This window comes from Sinocyclocheilus anshuiensis, unplaced genomic scaffold (assembly GCF_001515605.1).
Source record: "Sinocyclocheilus anshuiensis isolate Anshui unplaced genomic scaffold, SAMN03320099.WGS_v1.1 scaffold1549, whole genome shotgun sequence".
In the NCBI taxonomy this organism is placed as follows: Eukaryota; Metazoa; Chordata; class Actinopteri; order Cypriniformes; family Cyprinidae; genus Sinocyclocheilus; species Sinocyclocheilus anshuiensis.
Window position 1 is genome coordinate 146787 of NW_015538373.1, and position 25079 is coordinate 171865.

General features: G+C 40.2%; 1 pseudogene; it reads left to right on the forward strand.

Annotated features, from left to right (window-relative positions):
• LOC107683756 (pappalysin-1-like) overlaps window positions 1-25079 on the forward strand; it is a 133669-nt pseudogene that overhangs the window by 69443 nt on the left and 39147 nt on the right.

The window sequence follows — 25079 nt, forward strand, 5'->3', positions numbered from 1 at the left end:
GGAGGTTACGGGAAACAGCTCTAATTCAGCTTTTCCATAAGCGCCACCTGCTGTCAGAGAGTGGATTTACAGAGACCTATATTTACATTTAGTCTGTGTGCAGTTTCTGTCTGGCCAAAAACGGACCTAATTTGCATGCCCTGCTGTAAATTTTGACCGGTTGATGAAAAACAAGTTTATGTGGATTCTACACATTTAAACAATTCAGATAAGTTATCTAGAATTATTTATGGAGCAGATAAAATACATACAATCATTTATTAATCAATTATCATTTTGACTTATATCTTTTCTTTATTTAAAGGCTGAAATGTGAGGTTTACCTTTTTATTAAACTTTTTCAAAGCTTTATTTGAACATTTACATATATTTCAACATGTTATTAAACTGTTGTCAGTCAAGTTGGCATTTTTAAATCCAAACATCATTGGTAATGTTATTGTTTTAGTTATTATGCAAACAAAAAGTCATTTTATTTGTTGTTTGTTGATTTTTAAATATAAAACGTGATGAAGTGATTTATGTGTCGGTACTTTTTGAACATCTCCAGCACATTTTAACAATACCGTGATAATACTGATAACCGTGATAATTTTGGTCACTATAATCGTGATAAGAAATTTTCATACCATTACATCCCTAATGTAGACCCTCAGTTAAAACCAGCCTATTAAAACTGCATGCATTACACAGAAATTGACTTTTAATATTTAGTTATTTAGTTAGTTAGTTAGTTATCTAGCATATCACAGGACATAGCTGAAACAGCTTGAAATCTTATGTTAACTAACTGATTAAATACATGGACCAATACTGTGAGTGGAGGAAATAAAAATGCAAAAAGATAACATAAAACAACATTTTAGTGATTCCAGGAGGAGCTTATTTTCATGATCTTCCGCTTTAAGAAAAAAAAGTGTCTGAAACCTTAAACCATATTTCTTAATTTCTTGCTTACCGAAAGCTCCCACACCTCATGTTTGCCCCTCTGACCACCGCCAGATCTGGCAGGATTCTACTTGCTCAGCTAAGAGTTGAAAAATGCCAGCTCTGCATTTACAAACTGACTCCAGTAGAGATTTATTTTTCCTTCCCACTGGCTTTTTTTTCTCTTTCTGAGCATAGAGTTTAGCTCACAATTTGTCCAGCATTGTTCATCTGGCCACATGAATTACTCTTTATGTAACAAAGAGCAGTGTAGACATCAGACACCAAAACTCCCCCACAATCCTCTCAATTTCCTAACAAACATTCTTTTCTTGAGAAAAACAGAAATTGACTTTCATTTGAAAAAAAAAAAAGTGCTGAAGTGAAACGTAAGTTTATGAAAGCCTCTAAAGGCATCCGGTTAAATTGCACATAGTCCATTACTGTAAAGGTGCTAAAAATATGTGGTTTCATGAATAGGTACCTTTTTTTTTTTTTTTTGCTTCAGTGAGTAAAATTAAATATCCAGAGCTCAAATTTAGCAGATTTATGTCTCACTGATTTAAATTGAAGTTCACTCACTGCCTCTATGTTTCCTAGCAATATTTTACTTCTCAATCAGGGAAGGAAAAAATGTCATCTTGGAAGTTTGCTGAAAACCCCTGCATTACCATGTAATTGTAACGGCTCAAATAAATAGAATACTGTCACGTATAATTTTAATTTTAATTTTTGTTTTTGTTTTCAGCTGTGTTCATTACTCCTGTGACGCTATTGATTGCCAAGAGCCACTGATTCGGAATGCAGAGGTGCAGTGCAGCGACGGCGGCTACTTCAATGGAGCGCGCTGCACTGTCACGTGCAATAGCGGCTATGTCCTACAAATCCACCGGGACGATGACATCATCAAGAGCCAGGTACTTACCAATATGGGCAAACAAACGAGAAAGATGATGTTGGGTCTAAAGCTCTAAATTTGTTCGCCGAATGAGAACCACCGTGCCAGTCGTATCACAAAGCAAATAGGCCGTACACCAGTGTTATTGTAATATTGTTTATTCATTATCATTTTCCATTTTTATTTTAATTTTATTCAGTTTAATTTTAATTCCAGTCATTTTTTGCTTTATTTTTTTATATATTTTAATAATCTTATTTCGATTTAAGTTTTAGTTTCAGTAATTTTAGTACTTATTTTATTTAAATTAGTTGTCAAGGCAGTGTTTTTGTTTTTCACTTAAGTTCCCCTTCTAGAGAACTCCACGCTGTGCCCCCTAGGGGGCACATTGGGGAATGCAGTCTGCATGACCGGTGTCTGAAGCACGTGTGAAACCACGCCATTCTATTGGCCCACCTGGCCCATGACGTCATAGGCAGGATTCCCGGAAGTATAAAAGGGCACCTGCCAAGTACGTCATCCTCTTTGCTGTCTTCAGGAGCCGTCTGTTTGGAGTGCAGTGTGTTACCATGTCTGTCAACCCAGGTGAGCGTTTCAAGAAGTGCATGCGTTTTTGACACCTGAGGACACACACGACTTGTTCGTTATGTGCTTGGGGGAGGAGCACGTGCGTTCGGTGCTTGAGGGCACCGAATGTAAGCATTGTGAATAATTTCCAATGCGTCAGCTCCGATCACGTTTGTCCCTTTTTTCGGGGAGAAAGGGGCAAGCGTCTGCACCTCACGGGTCGGGTCCTGCTGCTGCTGAGGCACGGCGGAAACTCAACTCGTGGGGATCGCAGGTTGAGCTCGCGGAAGAGTTTGAGAAGGGCATGGATCTTTCAAAAAATTCTACCGCGGGCTCTAGCTCGCTGCGGGATCCAGACGCTCTGTCGTTGGAGTCATCTGATCCTGATAGTGCGCTGCTGGGCTCTTCTAGTCATAGTGACGAAAATGAAGAGGTTGATGTGGTTGGTTACGATGATGAGAGTGTGAGCACCGAGTCGTCATCAGCCATTCCCAGCCGCGCATACGGGATATGCTGGATGTGATGGATCGTGCCTCTAAACAGCTCAATCTAGCATGAACGCGTCAGAAGCCGAAGCCGGTTCGCGGCCGACTAGATAAACATTTTTTGGCTGGTCTTGATCATCCAGCCCCCCGGGAGTCTTCCGTTTCTCCCAGATCTCCACTCGGAGATATCTGCCGTGCATACGGGGATATGCTGGATGTGATGGATCGTGCCTCTAAACAGCTCAATCTAGCATGAACGCGTCAGAAGCCGAAGCCGGTTCGCGGCCGACTAGATAAACATTTTTTGGCTGGTCTTGATCATCCAGCCCCCCGGGAGTCTTCCGTTTCTCCCAGATCTCCACTCGGAGATATCTAAATCCTGGGGGAAACCGTATTCAACACGCAGATTATGCGAATGTTGAGGGTGTGGCCAAGCGCGGATACACGAGTATGCCCCCTGTTGAGCAGATGTTTGCATCAACAACCACTGCTTGCATCAGGCCCTGACTTCGGACTAATGATGTTTATATATCCGCTGTGAAGTGAATATTTTACTGATGGTCTGAAATCTCCCTCTTGTGAGATTCTGGTCAATGACACAATGGCTGCTAGCCTAAAGTGGACTGACCTGGTTTAGGGGATCTATGTATCATGGCCATCTGAGGTTGGTCATATTCCAGCCCTGTTGTGGCAGGATATGTTTACTGTAAACACAGCCATCTGAGGCTGGCTGAATTTTGATCTGCAATTACCACTTCCCAGACTATAGCTATCTGTGGATAGCTGTTTGGTAGCAGTGCTGTTTCCACCTTCTGGGTTTAACTATACAGCCACTGCTGGTGGTATTGCAGTGGTCCCCTTGCCTAGAGGAAAGATCGCTTTCTGAGGATAGCTGTCTGCAAGCTCGGCCCTACTTTAGTTTGAGTGGCGGTCTCTTGAAGAGCCTGTGTCCGGACAGTGCTGTCTCCCCTCTTGGGGTTAAGCAGACAGCCCATTTCTATGGTCTGGTAGTTCGGTCCTGCTTCTGGTAGCTCCTTCCTGTGTGACATAGCTATCTGAGGATATCTATATTCTAGCTCAGTGATCGCTCCCCCTCCGAGGGTCTTTAAGTAGTGGTCTCCTGAGCCTTTGCCTATACAATGCTATCTCCCCTGTTAGGGTAGCAAGTAGATAGCCCACACTTTGTGGTTTGGGCAGCTCTACAGGAGGGCTATCTAGGCTAGCCATGCCTTTCAGTTTCGTAGCCTTTCCCAGTTACATAGTTATCTGAGGATATCTATGTGCTAGCTCAGTGACTGCTCCCCTTCTTAGGGTTTTTAAGTAGCGGTCTCCTTGAGCCCTTGCCTAGACAGTGCTATCTCCCCTGTTAGGGTAGTAAGTAGATAGCCCGCTGTTTGTGGTCTGAGCAGCTCTGTGGGGAAGCTACCTAGTGCTGTTGGGAACTGACACGGGTTTGGGACACCCTTGGTATAGCCACCTGAGGGTGGTTATATTCCAGCCTTTGCTAGGGCAGGACGGGGCTTAATCAACTACAGCTACCTGAGGCTAGCTGCGTTTTAATGCAGTTGCACTGAGCCCTCTCCTGGGGTGGTCCCCTTTTTCCTAGATTCCAGCTATCTGAGGATAGCGGTGTGCTAGCTCAATGATTGCTCCCCTGTTCAGGGTTTTAGTAGCGGTCTTTGAGCCCTTACCTAGACAGTGTGGTCTCCCCTCTTTGGGTCATAAGTAGACAGCCCACTCTTTGTGGTCTGGGTAGTTTTCCAGTCGGTTCCCCTTCTTATACCTTCCTAAGTACATAGATATCTGAGGATATCTGTGTGCTAGCTCAGTGACTGCTCCCATTTTAGGGTCTTTAAGTAGCAGTCTCTTTGAGCCCTTGCCTAGACAGTGCTATCTGAAGGTGGTTATATTCCGGCCATTGGTATGGCGGGATGGGCTTACCTGAATACAGCTATCTGAGGCTAGCTGTGTCCCACTGCGGTTGTGGTGAGCCTTCCTATGGAGTGGCCATTTTTCCTAGAGCCTCGCTATCTTAATTTCAGTCTGGTAGCCTTTGCTGGGTCCTGGGTATGTGCTAGCTCAGTGACTGCTCCCCTCTTAGGGTCTTTAAGTAGCGGTCTCTTTGAGCCCTTGCCTGGACAGTGCTTTCTCCCCTGTTAGGGTAGTAAGTAGATGGCCCAGCTCTGGGCAGCTCTGTAGGGAGGCTCTCTTGATATATCATTCTGGTCCACAAGCCTTCATAAGACCTTAGGGCAGGGGTCGCCAAGTAAGTTTGGCATCGGACCAAAAAAAAAAAATTGCCACTAGATGGCGGGCCAGAACATAGTCAAAGGATAATTTCAGAAATTAATTGATGAAAAATGCACATTGCCTTTGACAGACTGTTACAGTGTCTTTTGTAACTGGTAGTGAGCTGTTACTCTGTGTTAAATCCTGTAGGAGGACAGTCATTAACAAAAAGCCACATTTGTGTGGTGGTGTCCGACAGAGTATGTGAGTGGAGTGGAGCGTCAACAATTTCCCCTCCGCGCTCCGATAATTTAATCATCACTCTGCTCCGGGTTCACCATTTTCCGCTCCCGCTGCACTCCTCGCTGAAACACCACTCTGCAGCTAAAGTATTTCAGTATGTTTGAAATATCACAGTTCTGTTCATAACGTATATTAAAAAATAAAATTAATAAAATAACAGCAGAGTTTCAAAGTGGCTTATTAGAACACTAGTGTTTTTTTTCCTACCACATGACAAGCTAATAACATGGTTGCCAGCATTAAATGGTATAATTGCTGCTTTTTGCGGTGCACATTTTGTTTGTGATGAAAATAACAGTAAGTTTTTGTCAGTTGTTTTACCTACAGATCGATGCATTTCTTACAGATTTCTGCTCATTTGAAATCAGATACAGATGAAGTAGCACTGCAAGATTACATTTGTTTGAATGCTTTATTGAGAGAGCGATTGCGTGTAAAAAAGTGTTGTACATGTTTAAATCATGCTTTCAGCTGAAAATATTCAGTATCTAGAAGGAACAAACAAATTCCTTGAGAACTATAACTTCCCGCTTATGTCCATTGCCGTCATCATATAGCTTCACATTTTTTCTGATTTAAGTGATCCTTCCCTATCAAGCTAGCTAAATATGTTTAACATGTGAATTCTTGCTAAATGTGCAGTTATATTACGGGCTGTTGGCATGAATTGTACTCGTGATGGAGCATTGGTGGAGCGCTCTTGTAGCGAGTGAAAAGGCAGTTATATTACAGGCTGTTGGCATGAATTGTAGTCGTCATGGAGCGCTCTTGGAGCGAGTGAAAACCACACTCTGACTTTTAAAAAATCTGCTCCTCGCTCCAGTCAAAATCACACCGCTCCACTCCGCGCTCCGCTCCACTCACATACTCTGATTGTGAGTAACTGTTGCTGTCATGACAGATCTATTTCAGAACCAGCCGCTATCAAAATAATCTGGCTGCGGGCACGGGCCAGATATTATTGCTGGCGGGCCAGTTTTTTGACCACTGCCTTAGGGGCATAGCTATCCGAGGATAGCCATGTTCTAGCTCAGCAGTTACTCCCCTTTGGGATCTCTGAGCTCCTCTGGAGGTTTTCTGTTAGCCTCTTCAGTGGTCTTGTGTGTCCAGGCTAGTTCTGCTCATATAGCATAGCCATCTGTGATAGCTGTGCTCTTAACTTGGGTGGGATGTTTCCTTTATCTATTCGGATTTCCCGTTTCTGCCAAGTTGCGTGAGTGGCACGTGGCGTCAATGGCATGGCCTCCTTCTGAGGAAAGGCTTGATGTATTATGTCACTTCCTTGGTGCTCCTCCACCAGGTGGACAGGCATGTGTCTCGGCATGGCTTGGTTGGATTGCGTTCCCCAATGTGCCCCCTAGAGGGCGCAGCGAAGAGTTCCCTAGAAGGGGAATGTCTCGGGTTATGCATGTAACCATGGTTCCCCGAGAGGGAACGAGATGCTGCACCCCCTTGCCATGCTTTCGGCCTACCTGTCTACGTCTCCTTCAGACAGCTAAGTGGATGACGTACTCGGCAGGTGCCCTTTTATACTTCCGGGAATCCCGCCTATGACGTCATGGGCCAGGTGGGCCAATAGATTGACATGATTTCACACGTGCTTCAGACACCGGTCATGCAGACTGCATTCCCCAATGTGCCCCCTAGGGGGTGCAGCGTCTCGTTCCCTCTCGGGGAACCATGGTTACATGTGTAACCCGAGACGTTTTTAAAGTTTAAGTTTTTCATCTAATATTTCTATTTTATTTTATTTTAGCTTTATTTCAGCTCATACTTTTCAGTCATATGACTGGTGTGGAGACCTGGAGGGCAAAACATCCAAAAACCTGCAGCGCAGGCCTGTCAATATACCTTTTGTATCAATCCATGAATATTTAGATCATCTCTCAAAAAAAGAAAAACAAAGATATGTGAACAAACTGCAAGTTTTTGGCACACACAAAGCGCATGTCACAATATTTCAATCACTTCAACAGCAGGATGTTCTAAAACACTTAACGTGAAAACCGATATTAAAAGATCAAATTCAGTATACACCTTATTGACGATTCATATTGTATATACAGGCAAAGAGAATATGAATGCAACACACTAAATAGCATGTTAAGCATTTTCTTTGTAATGTTTTTTTGTGGGAAAATGCTTAAACTTTGCATGATGCATTCATATTCTAGGTTTCTTGTACATAGCATGTTTTATTAATAGATTTTATCTTAATGCATTAAGAGACATTAATCATTTTCTTGATAATGGTTTTCTATGGGAAAGCGCTTCATGTGCAGTTTAATGTGTTGACTTCATATTCTGGGCGCATCTGTTTGCCTGTACCCTGATAGCACACGTACATCACGGAAATGTCTATTTGACGTCTGCATTTACATCTACAAGACATATTTTTTAGAGTGTTTGCTCATATCTGCAATACATCTATAAGACATTTCCTATCAGACGTCAAATAGACGTTTAAAAATGTCTTTAAGATGTTTATGATTTAGAATGTATGTAAAACTGACGTCTGAAAGACGATATTGATATTTCCCCTTTTGGTTTCAATGATGTAATAGTTTGATCAAACAGCACCCAGAGCGATTTGATCACGGCCTCACTTTTGATCTCTTCATTCTTCATCTCAACAGCATTTATGACGAGATCATGCAATAGAATGTCAGAACAGCGTGTTTCTGTCGCATCAGCATGGGAGCAAGGACAATGGTGTCAAGTTGCTTCTTGTCGAGCTTCATTAGAAAGTGCACTCGCTTCAGTTGTGACATGAGGCTTCCAGGAAATCTGCTTTAGATGGTATTATCTTCAAAACGATCTGTTCCCTCCACTTGTTTGTTTGTGTGTTTTTGTTTGTTTTCATCATGCAAACACTATGCTCAGATGTTTAATGGATATCCAATGTTAAATCCAGTCAGACTGCCACTCTTCTACTAGATTAAATGCATCTAATCTAATCAGTTCTTGAATAAGCTTCTTTTTTTTCCCTGGACAATTTGTCTGCTAACAATATTATAATTACATGCCAATTTGGTCTTGAAAATATCGCATGATGTCTCAAAGGCGTGGAATACTGGGCACTGTTGATTCCTTTAGAGCTAGATGCCTGAATAATAACATCTGGAATAATGACACAGACATTAGCACTTTTTCAGTACTTGAAATTTTTTACTGCCAGTAACACAAAAAAAAAAATCATGTTGGTACAACTCGTGTTTTAAATGCATTGGTCAAGTATTCACATCAGAATTTGGCTGCTTACCTAGAGTAAGGTTCTATTCTTAAAGGGATAGCTGATCAAAAAAATGAAAAATACGCAATGTTCATTCCCTTATCTCAGGGAACCGAGGTAGAATAGAAGACAAGATCCATGCCTGCAAGGCAGCGACGTCCAAGTTATAAAATCTAGTAGAAATATCACCTATAGAAATCCCGCTGGACCACGCCCAGGAGGAAGCCATTCCTTTGCCGGGCCCTCACACCTATAATACACAGCAGGCCCGCTGAGGCATAAGCCAGGGCTATAGCATCGACTATCCAACAATATAGTCTCGGCTTCGTAACCGGCAGCCCTTTAGAGTGGCCCCCGAAGCATACAAAGAGCTGCTCTGAGTGCCTAAATGGGCCAGAACACTCAACATACACTCTAAGAGCCGGAACCAGGTAGAGTGGATTAGGACCCTGCTCACCTTCTGAATTGGGGAGTGAGTAGGGCTGCACGATTAATCGAATGCGATTGTCATGCGCATTTAGTTAAAAAAGCTGGTTCTGTACTCTGGCCTTTGGATGGAGATTTACTGCTGATCACAGAACCGTGCTTCACTGAAAGATACGCATGACAATCGCAGCTTCTGTCGAATCACGATCTCGATTCCATTTCGATTTATCGTGCAGCCCTAGGAGTGAGGGTGATGACTTGAGCTCTGAAACGGAGTGGAGAGCACTTTTAGCACATAGCCGTGTCTCAGTTTGAGGACGACTCCCAAACTCAAGACTTGAAGCAACGACTGACAGTGATTGCAGGTCACCCATTCGCTTGACTGATGCGAAAACCAGAAGGTGGACGGTTGTAGCAAATTAGCTCAAAAGGGAAATGTATATAAATAATTACAATTAATTATAATTAATTACAATTATTTACCTCAGCTGCCAGTAGTAACTGTAGCAGAATTAATATTACAATCAACTAATCTGTTCGTCCAGCAAACGTTCAGTATAATTTCATATCAACTCTAAGAAAGGACATTTTCGTGGCCACAGAAAATAACTTTCTTACAGTAACGCATTAGAGCATGTGGCTATAGATCGGATCGTAAAGGGACACTATATACAAGTGATGACAGTAACCAGAAACTCATGTAATTTGTGTACAAAAGTTTTATTAACTAAACGCTAACACACATAACTAGTCTAAACAAACAAACATACAATCACTCATACATGGGGAAAGGGCAAATGAGACTTGATGGATGAAACCATCAGGAAAACCAGAGAGTGAAGCTATGAAAAGAGTAAAACCATCAGTGCCATTTTATAACGGGGTCTACAGCTTATCATAAACCTCTGTTTCGTTTAGTTAAATGTACAATACTTGCATTGCCTTGGCCTTGAACAAGCAGTCTCAGATGAAAGTCTTGATGGTGTGTAGGAATCGTGATCACGTTCTTCCGGGTTTGAAGAGTGATGAAATCCAAAAATATGTTATACTGACTCTGTCGTGGTCGGGAGAGTTTTCTCCCAGATGAAGGTGATGAAGAGCTAAGAGAGACATCGGCTAAGATCCAAGGATCTTTTATAGCTTCCTGGTCGCAACGTCACCTGCCCATGACGTCTCGCCCATCTATTGGACTGATTTCATATGTGATTCAGAGCATGGTCACACTGGAGACGTTCAAAGATGTTCTGACTTGATGGTGATTGGGAGTTTATTCCCAGTGGAAAGTGGACAAGAGCTAAGAGAGACGTCAGCTGAGATCCTAGGATCGTTGGTGAATGTAAAGACAAGGCCGAAGCCTGGCGCAGACTTAAGGGTTGCAGAAGAGTTTCTAGCTCACATCCTCATCTCCTCAGAAACTAACAGAACCGCAGACTTAAGGTGGGTCACTGGTGTGAGGCCCTTATCTTCTATCGAGGTCACACCTCTGGGGGATCAAAGAGCCAATGGTGTCTTGAACTTTAGGAGGGAAAGTTTATGACTCTTTGTCTCCAAGCATGGTATTTTCATATGTAACTGGATTGGATGTTGATATACAAACTATTAAAGATTCTTAGAACACTAATATGTTGCATAGGTATCAGCATATAATATACACTCTCATTTAGATCATCAGAATACAAATTCATAGAGACCAAACAGGAGGGACGGAGATTCTCTCTACATACTTTTAGGTCGTAAAGTTGATCTGGTCTGGCTGAGGTGTCCTGGTTGCCATGGTAACCACAGGCATGAAGGTCGTTCACAGTCATATAGGCACCGAGTCTGGTGTTGGGTGAGGGGTTATAATACTAATGTGTTGCATAGGTATCAACATATAACATACACTGTCATAGATACCAATCATGGCATAGGTGAGGCTATATTAACTAGTGATCTATCATAACGCATGCATAAAACAGTATACAATACAAAATACAATATACAAGAACAGTAATATTAACCAAAAAGGACCTGAGGATATGCGTATTCATTCAAAGAAAGGTTTGTCTATTAATTAATTAGAGCACAGTCCATTTCTCTGGGCATTATGTGTCTTTCCTATGAGGAAAATGAGTGAGAGTTGCTCTGCCCACATTCCTTTGGGCAATAAAACCAGTGTTATCAGCATTGGTTCCCATGGAACCAGAGGCCTGTTCTGCCTTTCTGAGGTGTTAGATGCATTTTGGAGGAAGGGTCCATAGACCCTAATAGTTGGTTTGTTGATTGAGGGGTGTTACGGAGTATTTGTTAAATATAACAACAAAAAAAAAGAACGTGTGTATGATTGGTCCAGACGCTACACGGTCTTATGTGACAGGGCCCGCAAGTCGGCCGACTGGAGCGGCTCAAATGGAGGACCTCGCAGGGCCCTGAGGACTATATATAAGTCCCAAATTGGCACAGTATGAGGGCGAGGTGGATTCAATCTTCGAGCTCCCCTCAGAAACTTAATGACTAGGTTGATTCTGCTGACTGACTGGCCAGCCATGAGAGAATGATTCACAGAGATGGCTGTCACATATACTTTGAGCATGGAAGGGGTGCGCTCCTTATCCAGCAGCTCTTGTAGAAAGGTTAGCACGTAGGACACGTCGCACAATGACGGGTCCTGGTTCCTTGCTGTACACCAGTCAGAGAAGACTAATGATTTAAGGGGCCAAAGACGTCTTGTAGATGGAGCTAGTCTCTAGAATGGAATTAGTTACACTCGCAGGGAGCTGCAAAGGCTCTCATCAAGGGACCAAACATGAAGGCTCCACAGCTCTGGCCGGGGATGCCAAATCATGCCCTTCACTTGCAAGAGAAGGTCCTTCCTCAGTGGTATCAGCCAAAGGGCTGCCGATAGCAGCTGAATCAACTCGGGGAACCACATCTGATTCCTCCAGAGTGGGGCCACTAAGAGGACTGAGCATCTGACTTACCTGACCCATCTGATGACCTGAGGAAGCAGGGCAAATGTGGGGGAAGGCATACAGGCGAGCGCTGGGTCAATCGTGGTCCAGGGCATCTTGCTGCTTCAAAAAATAAATTGGGCAGTGAAAGTTGTCTTCTGAGGTGAAGACAAGAGGATGTGAAGTCCCTAGTTTGAAAGACACCGTCAGCCGGATAGCTGAATAGTCAGGGAGTGTTCTGGTGTAATCTATGCCCGGGTCCGGTCAGAATCGATAACTATCCTCAGAAGGACAGTGATCTGGCTAAGACCAGATGTCACAGGTAATTCAGAATTCGGATTCCCATCTGTCTCAGAGGGGAAAGAGCTGCATCTATGCACTTCGTAAATGTGCGTGGGGCCAGATAGAGTCCAAATGGCAGGACTTTATACTGATAGACCACTCTCTCGAATGCGAATCTCAAGAACGGTCTGTGATGGGGGGCTATCTGGATGTGTAAGTAAGCATCTTTCAGATCCACTGATAGAAACCAGTCCTCACGGCATATTTGCATGAAGATCTGTTTCAAAGTCAACATCTTGAACAGCCATCTCATTAGCAAGCGGTTCAGATGCCTGATATCGAGAATGGGTCTGAGCCCATCATCTTTCTTGGGAACAAGGAAGTAACAGCTGCAAAAGCGTGTCTCGCTGTTCGTTAGAGGAACCATTTCCACAGCTCCTTTTGCAAGCAGTGTTTGTACTTCAGACCGGAGAACATGAGCATTGTTGTCCCATACCGAACTTTGAATGATACCTCTGATGCAAAACGGTCTGTGAGCGAACTGAAGCGAGTAGCCTCATTCTATGGTTTTTAGAACCCAACTTGACACATCCGGGATAGCTTTCCAAGCCTGAAGCCAGATGGCAAGTGGTTTTAGTTTGTTGAATGGTAGTTCAACACACGGGGGCAGGAAAGTGACATTCGTGGTAATGAGGATTGGAGAAATGCTCTTTTGAGTATGTGGGTCTGCTATCACAGCGGTAGTTTGCAATACTCAGTGCTATGTGGAGGGATGGAGACTTCTTCGAGGGAGTTCCGGCCTTGGCGAGAACTGACCCACTCCTCTTCCTCTCTGCGTTTTGATCAGGACAGCTTCTGAGGCTCAGGGTCCCTCAGGTTTAGGCTGGGGCTGAGGTGGCGCTGACTTGGCAGGCTGCTGAGAGGATAGAGCCTTCTGGCGACTTGAAACAACCACTGCACTGGAGCGATTCAGCAGGAAGTGACACATTGCCTGGGATGACTTCTGTGCTGCTGTAAACTGCTTGGCACATCCATCCACGGAAGGGCCAAACAGTCCCTTGGGAGAGACTGGCGAGTCCAGAAAGGTGACCTTGCCATCGTCCCTGATCTCTTTCAGATTTAGCCAAAGGTGGCGCTCCAGCACCACCAAGTTGGCCATGGCCTTGCCGATCACCTGCACAGTGGCCTTAGTAGTACGCAGAGCCAAGTTAGTCACTGTGCGCAGCTCATTGAAGGCATCAGAACTCTGGCCGAACTCATCCATGATGCAGAGAAGTTTGGCCTGGAATACTTGGAGCACTGCCATCATGTGAAACGCTGAGCCAGCCTGGCCAGCCGCTGAATAAGCCCTGCTTGCAAGGACTGAGGTAGTCCTGCAGGGCTTAGATGGGTGTGCTTAATGGGCTTTCAAGCCCAGGGCTGATGCACAGCACACAGATGCGCAGTGACCGCCTCTTCTGAGCCTCCACAGCCTTGGTTAGAATGCGGATCAGCTCTCTGTCAACTCTGGGCCGTGTTGTCTGCGTCAGAGGTAAGGTTTCAGGCTCTTCGCTGGAACATGCCCACTCTTCAGCATCTGAAGCCATCAATGACATGGTGTCATCAGTGACAGCCTCCTCCTTAGATCCGCCGAAGGAAATTAAGCCGCTCAGAGCCGACAAGGGGTGCTGATCCTCACGTGTGAAGCACACAGGCGAATCGAGGCATTGGGGGAGAGTGAAGCACGCTTGAGCTGCACCGTCAGAGAGGAAACGGGAGAGCAGAGCGGGCTGGACCGCCTTCATTAAAGAGGCAATCCACTAGCAGAGAGCATTCCGTCCCGGTGAGCCCAGACAGGTGATGCACTCACCGTGCCCATCTGCATCGTGCAGGGGTTCCCTGAACAAGCCACACTCGCGGTGTGACATTTGAAACAATGCCACTGGAAATTTGCTCAGAAATTTGCTCTTAAATGCATCGGATGGCCGCAGGGGAAGGCTTCTGGCTTATGCTGGGGGCTCCGTCTCACAGCGGCAAGCAGGAAGCTGAGCTTCTTTTTTTTTCTTCTTCAGCTTCTTGCTTGCAGACTCAGTGAGGAGATTATCTTCGTTGCTGATGGAGAAAAATTCTGATGAAATGGTGCTCAGAGCTGACTTATATAGTGGTCGGCTCCTCCCCTTTTGCCAGGTAGAAGCGCCATTAGTCTGTGCATTTACACGAACGTGAACAAATCAGGCTTCAGCATCAGAGTAAACAGGAGTTTTCCCATAAGCGTCAGCGGCCCAACGGGAGAGACTGAAAGGGAACCACTTTTTAAAACATTTATTTTTAAAAGTGACCCCTCATGTCATTCCAAACCCATAAGACTTCCAGAAGACCGTTTTTCATTTTGTCTAATCATATTTGTCCATCCATTGACAGTCCATGAAACCAAAACTTTCATGCATCAAAGACTACAAAGGGACATTGAAAAACAAATAATTCTTATTCATAATACACAACAACATTGAGTGATTTAATCCATGCTTCTGGAGGAGACACATTTTATTGTGATTAACTGATTTATTTTAGGCTTTTATTCACATGCAAACACTAATCAACACACATACATAGAGCACATCAAATATGGTAAACAGAAGCTCAACCGTACTTAATGCAACCTCGAAGTCTGATGGGTTTGGAACAACATGAGGGTGAGAAAATCACAACATTTTTTATTTTATTTTAATAATTGTTTGATATAGTGATGCATTTAAACAAAAACTTTCGTGTGCACATTTCAGTAAGTCAGTGAAGCGGTGGCTGTGTTTACTTAGGCACAGTAGCCCAAATGAGGTTAACCGCTCAGCTATAAATTTGTATTAAAGAAGGAAACTCGCCATCCACACAAACATTTTTCTTTCTTCATCTTTCTCCAACTGAGCATTTATTGGCTTTAACCCAGTGTTGTAAATGTGTTTGTTATGGGTTTGTTTGTTTGTTTGCGTGTTTATTATTGTGTGTGTGTGTCAGTGTGAGTCTACCACATTTGCAAAGAATATAATCAGTCCAAACACTCAGACTGTTCTGCTACTAACCCCAACAGAAATGCATGTGTTTATGTGTGTAAATCTGTTTAAATATGGCTTTCCCAGCTCTCTTGGTACCTAATGCTGCTTTTGAACGATATGCATTTTGTTAAATGCTATGCAGATAGTTGTATTTTATTATCATTGCGATACTATTATAGTTTTTGTTCATATATATTATAGTCTTTATATTTTCCATTTTCTTTTTAATTTTAGTTAAGGTTTTAGTAGCCTAAATCTGTTGTTTTTGTCATCTTTATTCATTTTTTATGTTTATATAGTTTATATTAATTTTTATTTCAGTTTTACTTATTTTGGTACATGCAGTTAAACTAAATGAAAATGAGAAATGTTACCTTTGCATCTAACTGAAATAAAATAACATGTATTTTATTTCAAGTAATGGCTTAGTTTTAATTAAATATAATAGCAATTACAATTTTGATAGCTATGGTAACTATACGTAACTTTGCGACTACATGTCAACTAACTCTCATATAGAGCATAAGTAGACTGTTAGATTAGGGTTAGTAGAATAAGTTGACATGTTTTTGCAGAGTTACTTATAATCATTCGAATGTCTGTTGGGGAACCATCAAAATAAAATGTTAGCAGATATTAAGCACACAGTGTGCTAATACTCCGATGACTGCTAGTTGACATGGAGTTGCAAAGTTACTTATAGTTAATGGAATGTCAACAGTGGACCATCAAAATATGAGCCTCAGAGTGTTACCTTAATAAGCCTGATACAGATGTTTTGAATTTAATTGTATTTGAACAGATACTGAACACAGGATGTTTCTTGCATGATTCAAACTTACTTCACAAAGGGCAGGATATTATGTAATCTTTATAAAGCTTTTTTTTTTGTTTTGTTTTTTCCATTGTTGAGTTGTATTCAGCTTCGCTCTGAGGCATGCGTGCCTGTAGGTCAGCAGTTACCTGCATATACCCGTGTGTTCTTCACAAGAGTATAAATGACCTTGTCTGATGTGATAATTTATTGTAATTCAGCCCTCACTCTTAGTTCAGTCACTTTCGGGAATTCTGTGCAGATATTCTAAACATATTGATTGAGTTTAGCATGTGGAAAGCATATGTTTTGTACAGAGAAATATGAAAGTGTGTAATGGTTGGGTAAGAAGATATTGTTGTGGTGTATCAAATAGTCAAAGAAAAGGCTGAAGTATATGAGAGAGAAAGAATATCTGCCTGAGCTTATCAATAACGTGTGTATCTAGTGTTATAGTCCTCCTTTATCAACTCAACCAAATGCTTCATGATGAAGTATAAGTTCTGTTATAGGACAAAACAATATTTGCAAGTAATGATGAATATATTTCTAAATTGCTTAAATGTTGTAGCTATCTGATTTGGTTTATGTGATTAAATATCAGAGATCCCTATCCATTTTTGTGGACTTGAGAGCTTTTGCAGATTCAGAAAATATTGTCACATGCAGATGTTTGGCAAGTCAAACAAACCCAAATCTTAAGAATAACATTTCAGTGTAAAACCCAACCTGCATCCTTGTGTACCTCAAATTGTGTGGTTTATTTAAAACTGAACTTTCAATCACTTTTAATGTAGAAATTGCTAGTAAATCTCTCAAATAATTGCAGAGAAATGTCAAGTAACACATTGAATTAAAATCTACATTTTGAAGTAAAAGGACTGAAATAGCTTTTTCTTGTAAAATGTACTCCAATACTCCAAAAAAAAAAAAAAGTTGTTAGTGTACACATGATCTAACGGGTTTCCCATTTAGAAATCTTACATTTTATGTTTTTCTATAGGTTTTTCTGCACCTAATCAAAATGATAGATTTTTGCCATATTTTATATTGTCTCAGGTCGTCCACAATATTGGATGTATGTTTTGCATTGGTAGATGCGAAAATCTACAGTACTTACCATTGGAAAAAGTGTAACGGCTAACTTGGATCATGTGAAGCACATCAGCCAATACTGACATCAGTGGCAAGCGTTCACAGTGTTACGACAGCAAAAACTGTAGTAAAACTATCAGCTGAATGTTTGAACTTCCTTTTGTGATCTGATGTGGCTTCTTATCACAGAATGAGGCAGAACATATATTCTATACTGTAAAAAAGGCTATGTCGCTTAGCAATGGATTACAAATATACTTAATTATTATGAAAATACCTGAGATGGCTTGAAGAACACAGATAAACTATACATTGTCGCAACTGCGTGTTTATTGTTTTCATGTTTCATCGTTCAAAACGTTTCTATCTTTTAATTCAGCAACAGCGATAGCTGGAAACCGTATTAATTTGCGATTTCCTGGAGCATCATGAGTTATATATATATATATATATATATATAGAGCTGTTAGCATCAATACGGGGCCCCAAAGGTGTAGCAAGCATTGCAACCACTGCTACTGTAAGTACAGCAAGCATAACAACCACAGCAAACTCATCAAAGCACATCACACTTAACAGTCAAAAGCTTTACAATGTGCATCAGAAATACTAAATCTATACTACAAATATATTTTGCATATTAAAGCACTGCATGCTATGTGTAATACAGGATTCAAAACCAATGAGTACATGAAAATTAGTACATGAAAGCATTACTTAACATGTTGACCAGATTAGCATGCTATGCTTACTAACTGCTAATATAGCTTATGGTTAAACTGATATCTGAAAAGCCACATTAGAAAGAATGGCAACCAATTAGCATGCTAAGCTAACTAGCATAATTCAACAAATGCAGACACAGTCGACTTTGATGCGGTATTTCTTGGCAAATATAAAACATTCCTTCAGTTATTTCTGTGCGGCTCGGTCCAAATATCATCTGATTGCAATTTGGACAAAATTGGACACATTTTGTAGGAGGAGTAGTGAAAAAACAGTTCTTCATTTTCTTCAAAATGGCAGACAAACAAAATGATGGAAAATGAAAAATGAGATATCATCAGAATTGGCATAAACCATTTTGACAAAGAGAATACAATTCGGACAATGCTTTCAAAAGTTATAAGCGTTTTTGCAAAACTTCTCATATCTCTGGAACACCTAAGTGACAATGTGTCAGGTCCCGCCGGAACATGCTGTAGATGGTGGCTACCAATTTTTGTGCCAATATGTCAAATTGTTCAAAAGATATTGCAATTTATGACACATTTCAAAATGGTGGATGATCAGATGCTGGCAAAATTGGTATCGCCCAATTCAACATGACCCAAGGAATCCATAGAGATCAAGGTCATCATTTTAACTGTTCAAAAGTTATAAGAAAAAAAATCTATTTTTGGTATCTCATGACCCATAGGTGGTACTGTTGCCAACTATGGCATGTACCCTAAGATCATGGTGCTGATGAAGCGTTCCAAGATTTGTTTCGATTGATCAACATTTGGCCAAGATACAGTCTTTGAAATAATTTTGGGTCAACATTGTTAACTTTTAGACAAAATGTAAACAAACAAAAAAATGTTTGATATCATGTATGATACATCATATTTGCATCATATTTGATACAGGCTTTTATGGCTCATGTAGTATGATGTAGTGAAAATATGGAGCTCGCACTCATGAAAGAATAAAACAGCTCAGTTTTATTCAGAGGCCCAAAAAATATGCTATTTTATATTCCTAGATAGCTACATTATTACCTGAAGTTCCTTGATGGCTAATGTCAAAATCGTGATTGCACAACATGCAAAATGCAAGATTTAATGTTAAATATTTTCCAAAGGTTAGCAGGTCTGCTCTCAGTCATAAAAATCTTTGTGCTATTCCTGTTATACAGTATTTAAGAGTAAACACTAGGGATGCAACAATACAGTTAGCCCATGGTTCAATACATAACTATCATATGTCTACTTCAAATTTCTTTTGAGAGAAGTGTTATTTTTTATGGATTGGCCATTATTGTGTTCTATAAACACATGTAATGTCTGTTTTATTCATACTGGAAGCCAGAGTTTGCATTCGCGCAGAAACTCCACATATGCATCACAGAATTAATATAGCCTAACTCATGATGCTCCAGGAAATCTCAAATAGATAAGTTTTCAAGCTATCGCTGTAGCTGAATTAAAAGATAGAAACATTTTGAACGATGAAACATGAAAACAATAAACACTCAACTGCGACAATGTATAGTTTATCTGTGTTCTTCAAGCCATCTCTGGTATTTTCATAATAATTAAGTATATTTGTATTCCATTGCTAATCGCCATAGCCTTTTTTACAGTATAGAATATATTTTCTGCCTCATTCTGTGATAAGAAGCCACATCAGATCACAAAAGGAAGTTGTTTCAAACATTCAGCTGATAGTTTTACTACACTAACCATAGTTTAACCATGTAACTTGTCTCAGAGTTATGGGTGAGAATGAACTCAGAATTAACAGAAGTTCAAATTAAAATGAACATAGCATGAATAAAAAAACACTTATTTCTAATCCAAGATGTATAAAGATTAGTAAAATGCTGACCCGAATAATAAAGGAATGAAAACAACACACCATTACACACAATTTCATAAAATCTCTCCACCCAAGATTCAAAACCATGATTTTTGGGTAAGGTTCACATCAGGCCTCTGGCGTTCCACATTGAGCTACTTGATGATGCACGTTTACCAGTCTGCCGAGGAGAGCTTTCAGTGTGATAATGAGCTGGTTCAGAAGTACAGTCAGGATGAACTCAAAATGAATGGAAGTTCAAATAAAAATGAATGCACAATGAACAAAAACACACTTATTATATAAGTTCAGTAGTTCAGCTGAGAATCAACTCAAAATGAAGAGAAGTTCAGATGAGGACAAACACAGAATATATATAAAAAAACACTTGTTTCTAATCAAAGAGGAAGGAAGATTAGTACAACTCTTACCAGGACAAGGAATCGAAATGACACAACATTACACTGTATTTTATAAAGTTAAACCACACAGGAATCAAACCCACAATCTCCAGACCAAGTGCCTGTCACTCATCTTGTTGCACCACTGAGAAGAGAGGTGTTCATCCAGATGTTGAAGTTCAGTAGTACAAGTGAGAATGAACACAAAATGTATTTTTAAAAAATTGATGCCGTAGGTGAAATCTTGATTGGAGTACTTGATATGTACCAAGTTTTGTTTCAACTGATCAAAGTTTGGCCGAGATACAGCCTTTGAAACAATTTTGGGTCAACATCGTTAAGTTCACAACATCATAACTTTTAAACAAAGATTAATATCAAAATTATGTTTAGTCATTTTGGTGCGGCTCAGTCCAAAGATGATCTCTGCCAATTTTATAGAAGAATTGGACAACATTTGAAGGAGTAATAGTGAAAAAAAAAAACAACAGAAAAAGTGTACTTTTCAAAATGGCCACTATACTAGAGATTAATCAGATTAACTAAATTAAATTTTTGTAGAACAAAGGGTTCAAAAGTGATAACCTCTTGAAAAGTGAATTTTTTAACTGGTGGTGACGCTATAGAGTTGGTCCTAGAGACCCCAAAGTTGATCAGATCACTATTCGTGACCATCACTACAAGTGTGCCAAATTTCATCATTTTCCTGTGTTCCCTTTATAGGGCTGCCATTGACTCTCATTGGGGAGGAATAATAATAAAGAAAACATGCAAACGCAATAGGGGCTGCAGCTTAATCCCTAATTTCCGTATTTTCGTAAGAGAAAATTAATGGATAGTGCCCTGGCAGAAAATGATCAGTACATTTTTCTTTTATTTATTTTTTTTTCTCAGTATAACCATATGCCACATTTACACAAATATCCATAAATGTAAAAATTACCTAAAATATGCATGAAAACATTTTTAATTCTAATAGGACTATGGTACTGTACATCATTAAAGTTTCTGCTTTGAACAGGTCTTCACGTTTTCAGGCCTGTGAGAGGAACAGATGTGTCCTTTACTGTGATATCAGCTTTGTGTACTTTGTGGTCAGCAGGCCATTTTGAACTGCACTGAACTCATTGAACATCTGATGTCTTTTTTCTGTAGACGGACTCAACCGTGACCATCACCTGTGCTGATAGGAAATGGAACAAGCAAGTATCGTGTGAGCCGGTTGACTGTGGGCTTCCAGATAAGTATCATGTGCACCCTGCACACTTTGATTTCCCAGAAGGCACCACCTACGGCAAGAAGAGCACGTTCCAGTGCAAGGAGCCTGCTCAGCTTGTGGGTGAGAAACCCTGGAAAAACTCAGTGTGACTGGACTTTGATGCAGTGAAGAGAACAATAAGATTACTTAGTAAAATAGGTCATCTAGGGTCATGGTAGATTCTCTTTCTCAGTATTCTGAGGATCCAGCATGTAGTATACAATGCTTGTTGCAATGATGATAACTAAATAAAAAATAAAACTTAATACAGCAGCTCATATTGTAATGATCAAATTAAACATTCTGATCATTACTTGGGAAATTACGCCAGGTAATTTGTGATTTGCAGCTGTTTGCATTAGCAACATAGCACATTAACATGGAATTCAGTCATGTGCAGTCACAGGTATGTTTCAGTGGATTGATAAGTGACTCAGCCAATCAGAATTTAGAGGAGCTATTCATTTTATAACACACTTTAGTTCTTCACAATATGGTTAAAACTATTCTCAGCTAATACTGATTAATCAAATGCATTGGGATTTATGTATGTTTTATAAGAAGCAATGTCATGGCAGTTACTAAATACTTTGTAATTTTGTAATGTTTAATTATATATACACTTTATATACAATTATATATTACATTATATATACACAAGTGATTTTCTTAGTAGTATTTTTTTGTCTTGTTTTCCAGAATAAATAAATAAATACAAATTGGCAGATTTTTTTTTTTTTTTTTTTGAGAAAGCAAGACTTAATGTCTTGTGCCACTTTGCTTCCCAAATAAATATATCTTGATTTAAGAATGTTTAGATATGTGCACTGGAAAACAAGACAAAAATAGTGATCTCAAAATCACTTTGTGTTATACACACATATATACTATTGTTTAGTTGAACAATGTTTTTGAAAGAAATCTCTTATTCTTACGAAGGCTGCATTTATTTGATCTATACAGTAAAAGTACTGTAATAATTGTAAAACAATATTACTAATAGAATAATTGTTTTCTATGTGAATTTATTTTTAAAATGTAATTTATTCCTGTGATCAAAGCTGAATTTTCAGCATAATTACTTAAGTCTTCAGTGTCACATGGTTCTTCAGAAATCATATGCTGATTTGCTGCTCAAGAAATATTTCAGAGTATCATCAATGTTGAAAACGGTTGTTCTGCTCCATATTTTTGTGGAAACTGTTATATATTTAATTTTCTAGGATTATTTGATAAATACAAAGTACAACAGCATTTATTTAAAACAGAAAAGTTTTGTAACATTATAAATGTCTTTACTGTCACTTTTGATCAATTTAATTTATCCTTGCTGAATAAAAGTATTATTATGACTGTTATTATTTTTATAATTCAATCAATCAATCAATCAATCAATTAATCAATCAGTCAGTCTTACTGACCTAAAACGTATATGTATTCATGTGTGTTTATTTGATTTATTCCGTCTGTCGCTCATCTGAAGGCACTAATAACACTCTGACCTGTATGGAGGATGGTCTGTGGTCGTTCCCGGAGGCTTTGTGTGAGCTCCGCTGTCCTGCACCACCTCCCGTGCCCAGTGCCGTGCTGCAGACCAAACGCTGCAATGAGACGGGTCTTAAAGTGGGCACCCTCTGCAAATACAAATGCAAACTAGGATACCATGTGGCCAACAAGCCAAAGAGGTGCGCAAACATACAATCATCCACAAATCAAAACAGGGACCGAAAAACACAACAACAACCACTCAGCATGCATGGTTAAACGAAAATGGAGTTATCTTTTATTATCAAAATGAAATTTGACATGAATGGTATCATAGCATATGACATGTCTTGGTTCCTGCAGGAGAGCCTTCAAGCGCCAGTGTACAGAAGACGGCCGTTGGTTAGAGGGCTCATGTGAGCCGGTCACCTGTCCACCTCCTCCATTTGTCTTCTATGGCATGTACCAGTGCACAGACGGCTTCAAGTTCGACAGCACCTGCTGGATCCACTGCAACGGGGCCAACAACACGCTGAGACAACCACCATGCAAAGAGGTACGACTTACTGTAGGATAACTAGTGACTTTGCAACTACATGTCAACTATTTATCATGAGAGTATTAATAGACTGTTACTTGCAAAGTTACTCAAAGTCAATAGAACGTGTGTTGGGAATCCAAGTGTTAGCAGACATTAAGCAGACAGTCGGCTTATATGCTTAATGACATATATCAGTGACATTAATCAATACTAGTAACAAGAAATTAATACTTTTATGCAGGAACGATGCAATAAATTGATCAAAAGTTTCAGAAAATTACTACAATACAAGCTGCAGTAACATTTCTGTTACAAAAGATTTCAAATAAATAAATAAATGCTGTTCTTTTGAACTTTCTATTAATCAAAGGATCCTGCAAAATAATGTATCATGGTTTCCACAAAAATATGAAGCAGCACAACTGTTTTCATTACTGATGATAATTTCTTGAGCAGCAAATCAGGATATTAGAATGATTTATGAAGGATCATATGACACTGAAAACTGGAGTAATGATGCTGAAAATACAGCTTTTATCGCAGCAATAAATTACATTTTACAATATATGCAAGCAGAAAACAGTTATTTTAAATATTAATAATATTTTATAATATTACCGTTTTTATTGCATTTTTGATCAAACAAATTCAGCCTTGGTGAGCAGAAGAGACTTCTTTCAAAAACATAAAAAAAATGACCCCAGTCTTTTGAAATGTAGTTTTTAGAACTTCTTTACAGCTGAAGTTGCATTTGTTCCATTACATTAATACTGTTATTTTCTTGTTTATTACTGTGAAACTGCTTTGAAACAATTTGTATTGTATAAAATGGAATATAAATAAATGTGTCTTGACTTGACAAGTGTAAATCATGACAAAAATAAAGAACTCTTTAATTTGGTATTTATAGACATGCATGTCTTTATCTGTTCTTTCCACTGGCTGTTCGTTTAGAATGTCGTAGTGAATGCTGTAAAATGTGTTTTGCCATCTCCACAGGGGCTCGGCACCAATGTCATCCGCTGCAGAAAGGATGGGAACTGGACCGGAAGCTTTCGCTTATGCCCTCAGCTGAAGGGTCAATGCTCTCTACCTCAGAACCTGCATCCCAGCATCCATGTCAGCTGCAAGAAGGGCCATGGCATAGGTACAGACTCTTACCGCAAACTTGTGCATTGCACAGAGAGACCGATTTATTTTTCAGATTCATTCAGAGCCGTGTAGGTTACTTTTTATGTTGGGATATAATTTATGCTTTTGGTTGTGCACTTGTGTGTTTTGTTCAGCCTGATGAAACCATCAGAATTCAGATTTTCAGATAAAAAATTATCTAAAATTTGGCAGTATATCATCAGAACAGTTAGTACTGATATATAATGTTTCGGAAATCCATGACAGAATTGTTTATACCAGTGGTTGTAACCCTTTTCTGGGGTGGAGAACGTCTCCGGTTACGCATGTAATCATGGTTCCCTGAGAAGGGGAACGAGACACTCCGTCCCCTAGAGGGCGCTATGCGGAATGCCTCTGGCATGACGGTGTCTGACGCATGAGTCTAAACACGACAATGAACTTGATAAAGTGCTGCCCTAGTGGAGCTCTGGCAAGTGGATAC